Source organism: Ranitomeya imitator, unplaced genomic scaffold, assembly GCF_032444005.1.
Source record: "Ranitomeya imitator isolate aRanImi1 unplaced genomic scaffold, aRanImi1.pri SCAFFOLD_863, whole genome shotgun sequence".
In the NCBI taxonomy this organism is placed as follows: Eukaryota; Metazoa; Chordata; class Amphibia; order Anura; family Dendrobatidae; genus Ranitomeya; species Ranitomeya imitator.
Genome location: NW_027194791.1, coordinates 14723 through 27815, shown reverse-complemented (window position 1 = coordinate 27815; position 13093 = coordinate 14723). Strand labels below are relative to the sequence as shown.

The window sequence follows — 13093 nt, the reverse complement described above, 5'->3', positions numbered from 1 at the left end:
AGCGGTTGCAAAAGAGCACTGACACTTGAGTGGGAAAAGCTTGTAGTTTAGGCGGATGATCTGTGCAGCACAGCTCAGCAGAGAATCACGTATCGTCTAATTGGAAAGTCGGTAGAAATCAGTTGTTGGATCAGACAAAGCTGTCATTACTGGACAATTTAATACATGATAACATATTACTAGCCTTTGAGATAGATGTAGAGGTTCATTTTTTGGTTAATGTGGTAAACTGTTTTGAATGGTCTAAGTGTCCTATAAACTAATAAGTCCGAATAATGCAAATAATGTTCATCCCAAACTCATAGGTCAATGAACCATCTGAATAAATGATTGATCATGTAAATAAGATTACTAAGAAGATATAATTGATGTCATGTTCTATGCCTCTTATAAAAGTCTCAAAGATGTCAGTTGAATGTATTCGGTCATTTTAGTCCAGTTGACCGATCAATTATTGTGCAAGTTCATTATTGGTCATAACGTATTGGTTAAAAAGTGAAAACTGAAATCTTTTCTCTTATGTTTAGGATGCGAGATTTAATAATTTCCATGGATTATCCTAATTTTGATGATCATATATATTGCATCTATTGTCCAGCCCTTGGCAATAAAGTATCTGAGAAGCACATTGCACTAATAAACAGGCAAGTTGTATCGTGTCATGCCCATGGCTCGGATGAAAGGATAACCCTGAGAGAAAGGAGGTCCCTGTCTCCTGCTGCTTAATGATCATTAATAAAGCATGGCATTAGTATATGCTGAGGGGACAGACAAAGGACAGTGCAAGCCATACACACACACAAGGACACAGAGGCCCCAACAGTGGAGCAGGTGAATGTGCGCTTTACACAATACATTCGGAAATACCTTTGAAAAGGAAGGCTTTGCTTCTGTTGTGGAGTCCTTGAACCTGCTGTACTCCAGGAGTGGTCTCCCCCAGCTGGAGCTCCTCTAGGATGTCAATCTGTAGGGAGGGGTCCACGCCAAACCCTGCAACTGACCCAAGAAAGCCAAAGCTGAATGTAGACACATTGTATGATGTACATGAAGAATTCAAGACTATGCAATGTCACACACACTCGGAGCTTGAAGAGGGGGCTTTTCATAGAAAAAGGAGAACCACATGCACACCCCAGATCACTGACCTACTTTGACAGGGGTTTCAAACTTATGCTTCCCTCATCCCCACCATGTCACTGTTCTATAGAAATACATCCACTACCCAACACTTCCCCATCACCCCAGGACCAGAAAATGTTCCTCTTACCTGGCTGCAGGCAGACAATAATGCAGATGATGCCCACTGTAAACTCCATGCTGCTGGGCAAGCAATCAGTCCATAGTATCCGTGCCTGGTGTCTGCTCTCTAGGATGATGCTCCCTCCTAACATGAGACAGGGAGCCAGCAGATGAGCCAGCAACTTGGATTCCCCAAAGCTCGCATCATTCCTGAGCAGGCAGACCCAGCAGAGAGGAGGAAGGCTGGCTTAACCCACTAGGTGCCCTGCACCCACCCTGCCACACTTTAATCCAGCAGCAGCAGGCACTGCTGTCAGCCTGAACCTGTTACAGACAATGGATCGTTCCATATGAAGCAGGGCACTCTAATTGCTACTCCAGGGATTTGGAGGAGGGGAGCAGGGACAGGATGATGTGTCCCTCTTCTCTGAACAATTGGTCCTTGCAGCAGCTGATCAGAGCACAGTGCTTGCTGGCAGGGTGCTCACAGGTTGTGTCCTCTCATGATTGACAGGGGGTGGGCACTTGCAGCAGGGTATGGCTACAGCTGGGCATCCCTGGGCTGGGCTGTGTTTGCCTAAGGCAGGGAAACATTGTTTCATACCTGACTTCACACTGCCATTTGGCTACAATATTTAGGAACACCTCTCACCACTAGTTTCTATCTAGAGAAGTGCTGCCTCATCTCCTCATCACTTTGGGACCTGTTCCTTGTAGAGATGCAGCCCTGCCTAGAACTCTCATCGATTTTCTTAGGACTGCACATCTTGCCTCATCTCTCACACGTCCATTGAGGCTCCTGCTGCACTCATTAACCCCTCACAGCCCAGCGCCTAGTGATGAGAGGACAATGATGAGTGGTGCTCCAGGATGATGGATTCCCCAGCAATGCACTGCACCAATACTGGTGTACCCATGTCAGGAATGAGAGGATTTCACAGGAGGTAGCGATGCGTACCCTGCTAAAATTGGATATTTTTTGGTGCTTTTAAAGACTTCCACCTCTTTCGAAAATGTTTTGTAGACGGAATAAACTGCAGAGAACAAAGGCAGAGCTCCGGATAATAGCTGGAGTCGTTCACAGGATTTTGCAGGTTTTTTTTTTATTTGGTAGAGTTTTTAATTACATTTTTTAGATTAAAAAGCTGCAGCTCAATATTATTCTAAGGTCTTTAGAAAATAACTGAAATTTAGACATACACAGTAGTTTATTTGTGACATTTTTAGTGTTTCTGATATTTGCAGCACCTTTTTCTTTTTTTTTTTTAAAAAAGGCAACATGCTCCATTAGTGTTTTTTTTACAGGTGCTTTTCTATGGGATTAAGGCTTCCTTCACATGTACGTGTTTCCGGTATGTGTGTTATCCGTTTTTTTTTTTCATGGATGCCACATGTATCCATTATTAAATATGCTTCTATGCACTTGTCTGTTTCTTTCCAGCAGCTCGGATGACAAGGGCCAATATAAGTCCATGGGTCCATGAAAAATACGTACAGCACAAGGATGACATCTGTGTGTTGTCCGTGATTAACACTGCAAAGTATTGAAGACGATTTATTTATTTATTTATCCATACTGTAAAAACACTGATGGTAAAAAATAGACACACTGATGGAAAACACTGGTGATGACACCAGTAACATTTTTTCATGTACGTGTTTTATAGAGACGTGTGAAGGACGCCTAAGACAGCATATCATAGGATATTCCTTAAAAATCCAAACCAAATGAAATAGCCATTAAGGAAGGTGTGAACATTGGCAACAACAGAGGAATCACTTTAGGTACTTTGACCTGGGAGCAAACAAAAGTAGATAACAGGAGGGGTCCCAGACTAGTAAACCAAAATCAGAAAAAAACTAAAAAAAGAACATTTATTAATTAATCTTAACCCCTTAGCGACCGTCGATACGCCTTTTAACGGCGGCCGCTAAGGGTACTTAAACCACAGCGCCGTTAATTAACGGCGCTGTGGAAAAAGTAAATAGCGCCCCCCAGAGTCGGATTTTCTCCGGGGTCTTGGCTGCCGGGGGTAGCCGAGACCCCAGAGAACATGATTCGGGGTTTTTTTTACCGACCCTGCTTTTGCGATCGCCGGTAATTAACCGTTTACTGGCGATCGCAAAAAAAAAAAAAAACGCGATTTCTTTTTAATTTCTCTGTCCTCCGATGTGATCGCACATCAGAGGACAGAGAAAGGGGGTCCCAGATAGCCCCCGATACTCACCTATCTCCCCCGATGCTCCTCGTGGCTCCCGGTGGGCGCCGCAATCTTCAAAATGGCGGGCGCATGCGCAGTGCGCCCGCCGGCCGGCCTCGGGAGAATCTTTGGGGTCTCGGCTACCGGGGGTAGCCGAGACCCCAAAGAGCATGATCGGGTCAGTTTTACCGACCCCTGTTTTGCGATCGCCGGTAATTAACTGTTGTGATGTGATCGCACATCAGAGGACAGAGAAATAGGGGGATTCGGGGACCCTATTATACTTACCGGTGTCCCTGGGTCCTCCTGCTGCTTCTCCTGGCCGCCGGCGTCTTCTGGGGAAAAGAAAATGGCGGGCGCATGCGCAGTGCGCCCGCCATCTGTCTCCATCTGCTGGCCGGCAGGAGAAGAGCAGTTGGGGCTAAAATTAGGGTTAGGGTTAGGGCTAGGGTTAGCATTAGGGCTAGGGTTAGGGTTAGGGCTAGGGTTAGGGTTAGGGCTAGGGTTAGGGCTAGGGTTAGGGTTAGGGCTAGGGTTAGGGCTAGGGTTAGGGTTAGGGCTAGGGCTAGGGTCAGGGTTAGGGCTAGGGTTAGGGCTAGGGTTAGGGCTAGGGTTAGGGTTAGTGCTAGGGCTAGGATTAGGGTTAGGGCTAGGGTTAGGGCTAAATTTAGGGTTAGGGTTGGGGCTAAATTTAGGGTTAGGGTTGGCGCCAAATTTAGGGTTAGGCTTCTTTCACACTTACGTCGGTACGGGGCCGTCGCAATGCATCGGCCCGACATACCGACGCACGTTGTGAAAATTGTGCACAACGTGGGCAGCGGATGTAGTTTTTCAACGCATCCGCTGCCCAATCTATATCCTGGGGAGGAGGGGGCGGAGTTACGGCCACGCATGCGCGGTCAGAAATTGCGGATGCGACGTACAAAAAAACATTACATTGAACTTTTTTTGTGCTGACGGTCCGCCAAAACACTGATCCAGTGCACGACGGACGCGACGTGTGGCCATCCGTCACGATCCGTCGGCAATACAAGTCTATGGGCAAAAAACGCATCATGCGGGCACATTTGCAGGATCCGTTTCTTGTCCAAAACGACGGATTGCGACGGATGCCAAACGACGCAAGTGTGAAAGTAGCCTTAGGGCTAGGGTTAGGGTTGGGGCTAAAGTTAGGGTTAGAGTTGGGATTAGGGTTAGGGTTTGTATTAGGGTTAGTATTAGGGTTAGGGTTGGCATTAGGGTTACGCTTGGGATTAGGGTTAGGTTTGGGATTAGGGTTAAGGTTAGGGTTGTGATTAGGGGTGTATTGGGATTAGGGTTAGGTTTGAGGTTAGGGTTGAGATTAGGATTAGGGGTGTGTTGGATTTAGGGTTTTGATTAGGGTTATGGTTAGGGTTGACATTAGGGTTGTTTTGGCGTAAGGGTTGTGATTATCGTTAGGGTTAGTGATTAGGATTATGGATCAGGTTTGGATTAGGGTTAGGGGTGTGTTGGGGTTAGGGTTGGAGCTAGAATTGGGGGGTTTCCACTGTTTAGGTACATCAGGGGGTCTCCAAACACGACGGCCAATTTTGCGCTCAAAAAGTCAAATGGTGCTCCCTCCCTTCTGAGCTCTGCCGTACGCCCAAACAGTGGGTTACCCCCACATATGGGGCATCAGCGTACTCGGGATAAATTGGACAACAACTTCTGGGGTCCAATTTCTCCTGTTACCCTTGTGAAAATAAAAACTTGGGGGCTACAAAATCTTTTTTGTGGAAAAAAAAATATTTTTTATTTTTATGACTCTGCATTATAAACTTCTTGTGAAGCACTTGGGCATTCAAAGTTCTCACCACACATCTATATAAGTTTCTTGGGGGGTCTAGTTTCCAAAACGGCATCATTTGTGGGGGGTTACTACTGTTTAGGTACATCAGGGGCTCTGCAATCGCAACATAACGCCCACAGGCCATTCTATCTAAGTCTGCATTCCAAAACGGCGCTCCTTCCCTTCCGAGCTCTGCCGTGCGCCCAAACAGTGGTTTACCCCCACATATGAGGCATCAGCGTACTCAGGATAAATTGAACAACAACTTTAGTGGTCCAATTTCTCCTGTTACCCTTGTGAAAATAAAAACTTGGAGGCTACAATATCTTTTTTGTGGAAAAAAAATATTTTTTATTTTCACGACTCTGCATTCTAAACTTCTGTGAAGCACTTGGGCATTCAAAGTTCTCACCACACATCTAGATAAGTTCCTTGGGGGGTCTAGTTTCCAAAATGGGGTCACTTGTGGGGGGTTACTACTGTTTAGGTACATCAGGGGCTCTGCAATCGCAACATAACGCCCACAGACCATTCTATCAAAGTCTGCATTCCAAAACGGTGCTCCTTCCCTTCCGAGCTCTGCCGTGCGCCCAAACAGTGGTTTACCCCCACATATGGTGCATCAGCGTACTCAGGATAAATTGGACAACAACTATTGCAGTCCAATTTCTCCTGTTACCCTTGTGAAAATAAAAACTTGGGGGCTACAATATCTTTTTTGTGGAAAAATTTTTTTTTTTATTTTCACGACTATGCATTCTAATCTTCTGTGAAGCACTTGGGCATTCAAAGTTCTCACCACACATCTAGATAAGTTCCTTGTGGGGTCTAGTTTCCAAAATGGGGTCACTTGTGGAGGGTTTCTACTGGTTAGGTACATCAGGGGCTCTCCAAACGCGACATGGCGTCCGATCTCAATTCCAGACAATTCTACATTGAAAAAGTAAAACGGCACTCCTTCTCTTCCAAGCTCTGCGGTGCGCCCAAACAGTGGTTTACCCCCACATATTGGGTATCGACGTACTCAGGAAAAATCGCCCAACAACTTTTGTGGTCTAATTTCTCCTGTTACCCTTGAGAAAATAGAAATTTGGGGGCAAAAAGATCATTTTTGTAGAAAAAATGTGATTTTTTTTTCACGGCTCTACGTTATAAACGTCTGTGAAGCACATGGGGGTTCAAAGTGCTCACCACACATCTAGATAAGTTCCTTAAGGGGTCTAGTTTCCAAAATGGTGTCACTTGTGGGGGGTTTCCACTGTTTAGGCACATCAGGGGCTCTCGAAACGCGACATGGCATCCAATCTCAATTCCAGCCAATTTTACATTGAAAAAGTAAAACGGCACTCCTTCTCTTCCAAGCTCTGCGGTGCACCCAAACAGTGGTTTACCCCCACATATTGGGTACCAACGTACTCAGGAGAAATTGCACAACAACTTTTGTGGTCTAATTTCTCCTGTTACCCTTGTGAAAATAAAAATTTGGGGGCAAAAAGATCATTTTTGTAGAAAGAATACGATTTTTTATTTTCACGGCTCTACGTTATAAACTTCTGTGAAGCACATGGGGGTTCTAAGTGCTCACCACACATCTAGATAAGTTCCTTAAGGGGTCTAGTTTCCAAAATGGTGTCACTTGTGGGGGGTTTCCACTGTTTAGGCACACCAGGGGCTCTGCAAATGCAACATGGCGTCCGATCTCAATTCCAGACAATTCTACATTGAAAAAGTAAAACGGCACTCCTTCCCTTCCAAGCTCTGCGGTGGGCCCAAACAGTGGTTTACCCTCACATTTGGGGTATTGACGTATTCAGGAGAAATCGCACAACAACTTTTGTGGTCTAATTTCTCCTGTTACCCTTGTGAAAATAAGAATTTGTGGGCGAAAAGATCATTTTTGTGTAAACAAAAGCGATTTTTTATTTTCACGGCTCTACGTTATAAACTTCCGTGAAGCACTTGGGGGTTCAAAGTGCTCACCACACATCTAGATAAGTTCCTTAAGGGGTCTAGTTTCCAAAATGGGGTCACTTATGGGGAGTTTCCACTGTTTAGGTACATCAGGGGCTCTCTAAACGTGACATGGCGTCCGATCTCAATTCCAGCCAATTCTGCATTGAAAAAGTCAAACGGCGCTCCTTCACTTCCAAGTTCTGCGGTGCGCCCAAAAAAGTGGTTTACCCCCACATATGGGGTATTGGCGTATTCAGGAGAAATTACATAACAAAATTTATGGTTACATTTCTGTTTTTACACATGTGAAAATAAAAAAATGGTTCTGAATTAAGATGTTTGCAAAAAAAAGTTAAATGTTCATTTTTTCCTTCCACATTGTTTCAGTTCCTGTGAAGCACGTAAAGGGTTAATAAACTTCTTGAATGTGGTTTTGAGAACCTTGAGGGGTGTAGTTTTTAGAATGGTGTCACACTTGGGTATTTTCTATCATATAGACTCCTCAAAATGACTTCAAATATGATGTGGTCCCCCCAAAAAAATGGTGTTGTAAAAATGAGAAATTGCTGGTCAACTTTTAACCCTTATAACTCCCTAACAAAAAAAAAATTTGTTTCCAAAATTGTGCTGATGTAAAGTAGACATGTGGGAAATGTTATTTATTAACTATTTTTCATGACATATCTCTCTGATTTAAGGGCATAAAAATACAAAGTTTGAAAATTGCAAAATTTTAAACATTTTCGCCATATTTCCATAATAAGTAATCCATAAGTAATATCGAAGAAATGTTACCACTAACATGAAGTACAATATGTGACGAAAAAACAATCTCAGAATCAGCGGGATCCGTTGAAGCGTTCCAGAGTTATAACCTCATAAAGTGACAGTGGTCAGAATTGTAAAAATTGGCTCGGTCATTAAGTACCAAATTGGCTCTGTCACTAAGGGGTTAAAATCCTGGAAATGTAAACATCACAGACAAAACATACAATACAAGTATCAAAATATATATTTAGGTCATTGGGTTGCCGTGGAGCTACATAGCCTCTGCTGGAAATCTCAGGTACCCCTAGTCGGCCATGGAGGTTGGCACCCTAGTGTTGACGATAGGGCCCCCGCTGACCGTGGACTGTCCCTGATTGTCCCTATAAAGACCCTAAGTCTCACCTAGTCACCATATAAACAAACTGTGAATTTAACACTGTGAAAGAAGACAATTTACACATATACGGATACAGTCAAGGTAAGAATCAAATATAGCTCCTTTTTTTTATTCAAATCATAGAAGGAATTAATGTCAGATCATTTGCAGCAGTAATAGAGTAGCATATTTCAATAAATAAACCACACTTATAGGAAAAAACTGCCCCAGTGTCCCGATGGGTTTCCCCCCCATAGATTCTAGGAGTTCATCAGGAAATCATGCTGAGGTAAAGGTTATGCTTGTGTTACCTACCCCAGACCTCCATTCGCAGTAAGAGACCACTGGTATGCTATGTATAGCACAGGCGATCAGACGATCAGATGATCACAGCTTCAAGTCTACTGAGTGGACTATTAACCCCTTCACCACGTTGGGATTTTCTGTTTGTGTGCCATAACTTTTTATTTTTTCCATCAAAATGGCTGTGTGAGGGCTTGTTTTTGCAGAACGAGTTGTATGTTTGAATGACACCATTGATTTTACCATATAGTATAAAACTGACCTGCCATTATGATTCTCCAGGTCATTACGAGTTCGTAGATATCAAAACATTTATAGGTTCTTTTTTATTTAAGAGGTGAAAAAAATCCAATGTTAATTAAAAAAAGTTTCAGAGACCTGTAGCGTATCTATTTTTCAGGATTTGTGGCTGGGTGAGGGCATATTTTTTGCTCTGAGCATGAGCTGACAGGTCACCGTCCCTGGGTGACCCCACTGCCCCCTTTTGCTAGCGTTTGGCTGTTGCAGGAGAATGTCAGCTTTCATATAGAGCTGACACCTGCATTTGATCGCATTGGCACACAGTGTGAGCCCGCACTATCATGGCGCAGTATACACGGCAGTTTGCAGCTCCCACAGAGCTGTATGTATACGGCACAAATCAGGAAGGGGTTAAGCAAGAAAACACCACTAACTAAACAACACCATGAAGATCAAGGAGATCTCCAAGCAAGTCAGCGACAAAGTTGTTGAGAAGTATTAGTCTGGGTTGGTGTAATAAAAAAAAATCCCAATCTCTGGTGATCCCCAGACCACCATCAAATCCATTATCATCAAATGGAAAGAAACTGGTACCACAAAAAATCTGCCAAGACTCTCAGCCCGGGCAAGGAGGGCTTTAATGAGAGAGGTAGGACACAAACCAAAGGTAACCCTGAAACAGCTGCAGAGTTCCCATGCAGAGACTGGAGTATCTATCCCTACAGCCACAATAAGCCATACAATCCATACAGGCAGCCTTTATGAAAGAGTGGCCAGAAAAAAGCCCATACACACAAAAAATGTAAGGATTGTTTTGAGATTGCCAAAATACATATGGGAGACTCCCCAAATGTATGGAGGATGGAGATGTGGTCAGATGAGGCCAAAATGAACATTTTGGCCACCAAGGTAAACATTATGTCTGGCACGAACACAATTGATCACCACAAGAACACCATCCCCACAGTGAAGCAAGGTGGTGGCAGTATCATGCTTTGGGGATGTCTTTTGAGAGCAGGGACAATGAAAAAGGTCCAAGTTGAGGGGAAGAAGGATGGTGGGAAATACAGGGATATTCTTGAGCAAAAACCTGTTTCAGTCTGTTAGGCTAGTTTCACATTTGCGTTAGAATCCGGAGCACTTAATCCACAACCGCAAATGAAGGAAAAACCACATGGAAACGCGTACAAATGCAGCGTTTTTTAGATGCATACGGTAACGCATGCGGTTTAAAAAACGCGGCGTTTTCATGCTTTTGCATGCATTTTGCATGCGTTTTTTGTGCGCATGGTGGAAAATTTTACAGATGAAAAATCTAGATAACCAGACAATGGGGACTACAGAGAGCGTGTATTATGGGATATCTATATATAGACCCTAGGACTGCTGAAATGTTAACAGTGTGCTACTGTATCCTGTGTCATGATGGATCTTGGAGAGCTTTTATTTCAACCTGGATTTAAGCATCAAGCTGTTTCTTGCCTGTGCATTTGTTTGGGAACAACAAAGAAATCGAGGCGACACCCCATTATCGAACTCCGGGAGAGCCATGGAGCCTATCACACACTCTATGGCGAGCTTAATGCCAACCCAGACAAATTCCCGGAATATACCCTGATGTTGCAAGACTCTTTTCGGGATTTGCTTATTCGTGTCCAAGGAGCCATCCGGAGACAGGACACCCAGCTCCGTAGATCGATTCCTGCAGAGGAATGTCTGCTGGTTACATTAAGGTACGTAATAATTCTAAACAAATGCCAGTCATAATTATTGTTGTTCTGACATGTATTCTTTGTATTTTCCTTTATGTCTTTAGCAGAACAACACCATAAATAGAATTGATTGTAATTTATTTTTTATTTATTTTATTAGATTTCTGGCAACCGGAGAAAGCTTATCATCCCTCCACTTCTAGTACGGGTTGGAATTTTCAACCTGTCTGGAATAGTTGCGGACACCTGCCGGGCTTTGTGGAACGTTCTCTGGGATGAATTTATACCCATACCCACCGAGGACATGTGGATGGGAATTGCAGAGAAATCATGGAGTGTGTGTGATTTTCCCAACTGTTTGGGTGCGGTGGATGGAAAGCACATATGCATTATCAAACTCACCAGAACTGGATCGGAGTGCTTCGACTACAAAAAATATTTTTCTGTTGTGCTCATGGCAATAGCAGATGCGGACTGTCGCTTCATCGCCATGGACATTGGAGATTTTGGCCATGGCAACGATTCCCAGACTTTCAAGAACTCGGATATGGGCCGAAGTGTGTATGGCAAAAATGTTAATTTTCCACGGCCACAACCTCTCCCCAACACTCAAGGCCCACCTGTGCCATTTTTTATGGTTGGGGATGAGGCCTTTCAGATGTGTGAAAACCTACTGAAGCCATATTCCAGTCAGGACTTAAACAACACTAAAAGGATCTTTAACTACAGACTGACCAGGGCCCAAAGAACAGTAGAGTGTACCTTTGGGATTCTAGTCTCAAAATGGCGCATTCTTGCAACAGCCATTAATCTAAAAATGGAGACAGTCAATGAGGTGGTCAAAGCCTGTGTGGTTCTCCACAATTACATTATGGATAAACCAGTTGCAAACCCATTGCCAGATTACCAGCATCACCTGCTACGGTCAACTGTTGAAGTTGGCCACATGCGGGACCAATTTGCTGCCTTTTTTTATTCTGATATTGGACGTGTGGCATGGCAGGAAAATATTGTGTAAAATGTCCTGTTGGGTTTGTGTCTGTACCAGTTATGTTTTAAATGTTACTAATATTTGTTGTTAATGAACTACGTGTTTTGTTATCTTGACCGTGTCTCCTATGTATTTCCTCTACAAACCACTTAGGTTGTTAGTAGTAAGGTTGTTGACGTCATTGCGTTTCTGATTCTGTTCTGCAGTATCTATTGGATGCAGACTGAAGAAACAATGGCTGTTTACAAAATAGATCTATACTCATCAAGTCAGGTGTCAGAAATAATGAATTCATGATGCACAAATAACAGCCTCATGAATTCACTATTTCTGACACATGTCCAGGTGAGTATAGATATGCCTTGTATGACCTCCATCATCCCTTCACTTTGTGTGAAATAGATTACATACACAGAAGATAAAATGGAGGTTATACAAGGCAGTTCTCTACTCACCAGGTCAGGTGTCATAGCTAATGAGTCTTTGGACACATGACCTATTGAGTATAGTTCTGCTTTGTATTACCGCCATTTTCTCTTCAGTTTGCAACACAAAGTCACAGAGTAAGCAGAAGGGATTATGGAGAAAATTCAAGTATTATTTTTTTGGGCCACCTCATATCTCTATACCAAACACACACAAAGCTACAGTGTTGTACTTACTACTGGAGCTATGAGGTGGCAAAAAAATAAAGTGTGCGGTGCAGTGTTTTATTCTTCGCACATTGTGTGTTACCGGCGGCGAAGTACACAATTAACCAAACATTATTGGGAACAAAAAACATTATTATTTATTTTTACACAAAAAAAAATTAACTGCGCCTGCTTGGGGTAGAGTGCCGGAAATTGGGGGTATGTAGCTGTGAAGCTTGACTAACTGTGGACCACGCAGGGGTGGCAGGAGAAGGGGCAATTAAATTACTGGGGTCTGGCAGTTCAGGGATGGGGCTTGACGCATGAGAGGGCAGAGACAAACCAAACATTACATACACACTGGGAGGTGAGGGGGGAGGGATAGCGATAGTCCTCTGTTTCTTCTTTCCTTTCCCTTTTTTGGGATCGGCACTTCGGTACGGTGAGCCTCGTTGGGCTCATTTCTAGCAGACTGGCCGTGGTGGCCAACCTGTCAGGGTCCATGTGCCACTGCATGGTTGTGGTGGCGGGGAAGGCCATGCAAGGGTCTGTGTGCTGCTGCTACTGCATGGTTGTGGTGGTGGGGAAGGCCATGCCAGGGTCCGGCTGCTGCTGCTGCATGGTGGTGGTGGGGAAGGCCCTGCTAGGGTCCGGTTGCTGCTGTTGCTGCTGTTGCATAGTGGTGGCAGTGGAGGAGGTCCAAGCAGGAGCAGCAGTTGTCATGGTGGTGGCAGTGGGCTGTCCAACAGCACTCGACATGGTGGTGGTGCTGTAGTGGTGTCCGTCAGTGCTTGGAATGAAGGTGGCCGTGGAGTGGTATGCAGCAGAGCTGCCACTGCCAGGTACATGTTATTACTAGCTACGACCC

General features: G+C 44.1%; 1 long non-coding RNA gene across 1 annotated transcript; it reads right to left on the bottom strand.

The window, feature by feature from the left end:
* Positions 1–860: 860 nt before the first annotated feature.
* Positions 861–1835, bottom strand: LOC138656338 (uncharacterized). The gene is made up of 2 exons (XR_011316908.1): positions 1268–1835; positions 861–996 (listed from the first exon to the last, which is right to left on the bottom strand). It is a non-coding gene; the product is annotated as an uncharacterized lncRNA (long non-coding RNA).
* Between the last annotated feature and the right edge of the window lie 11258 nt (positions 1836–13093).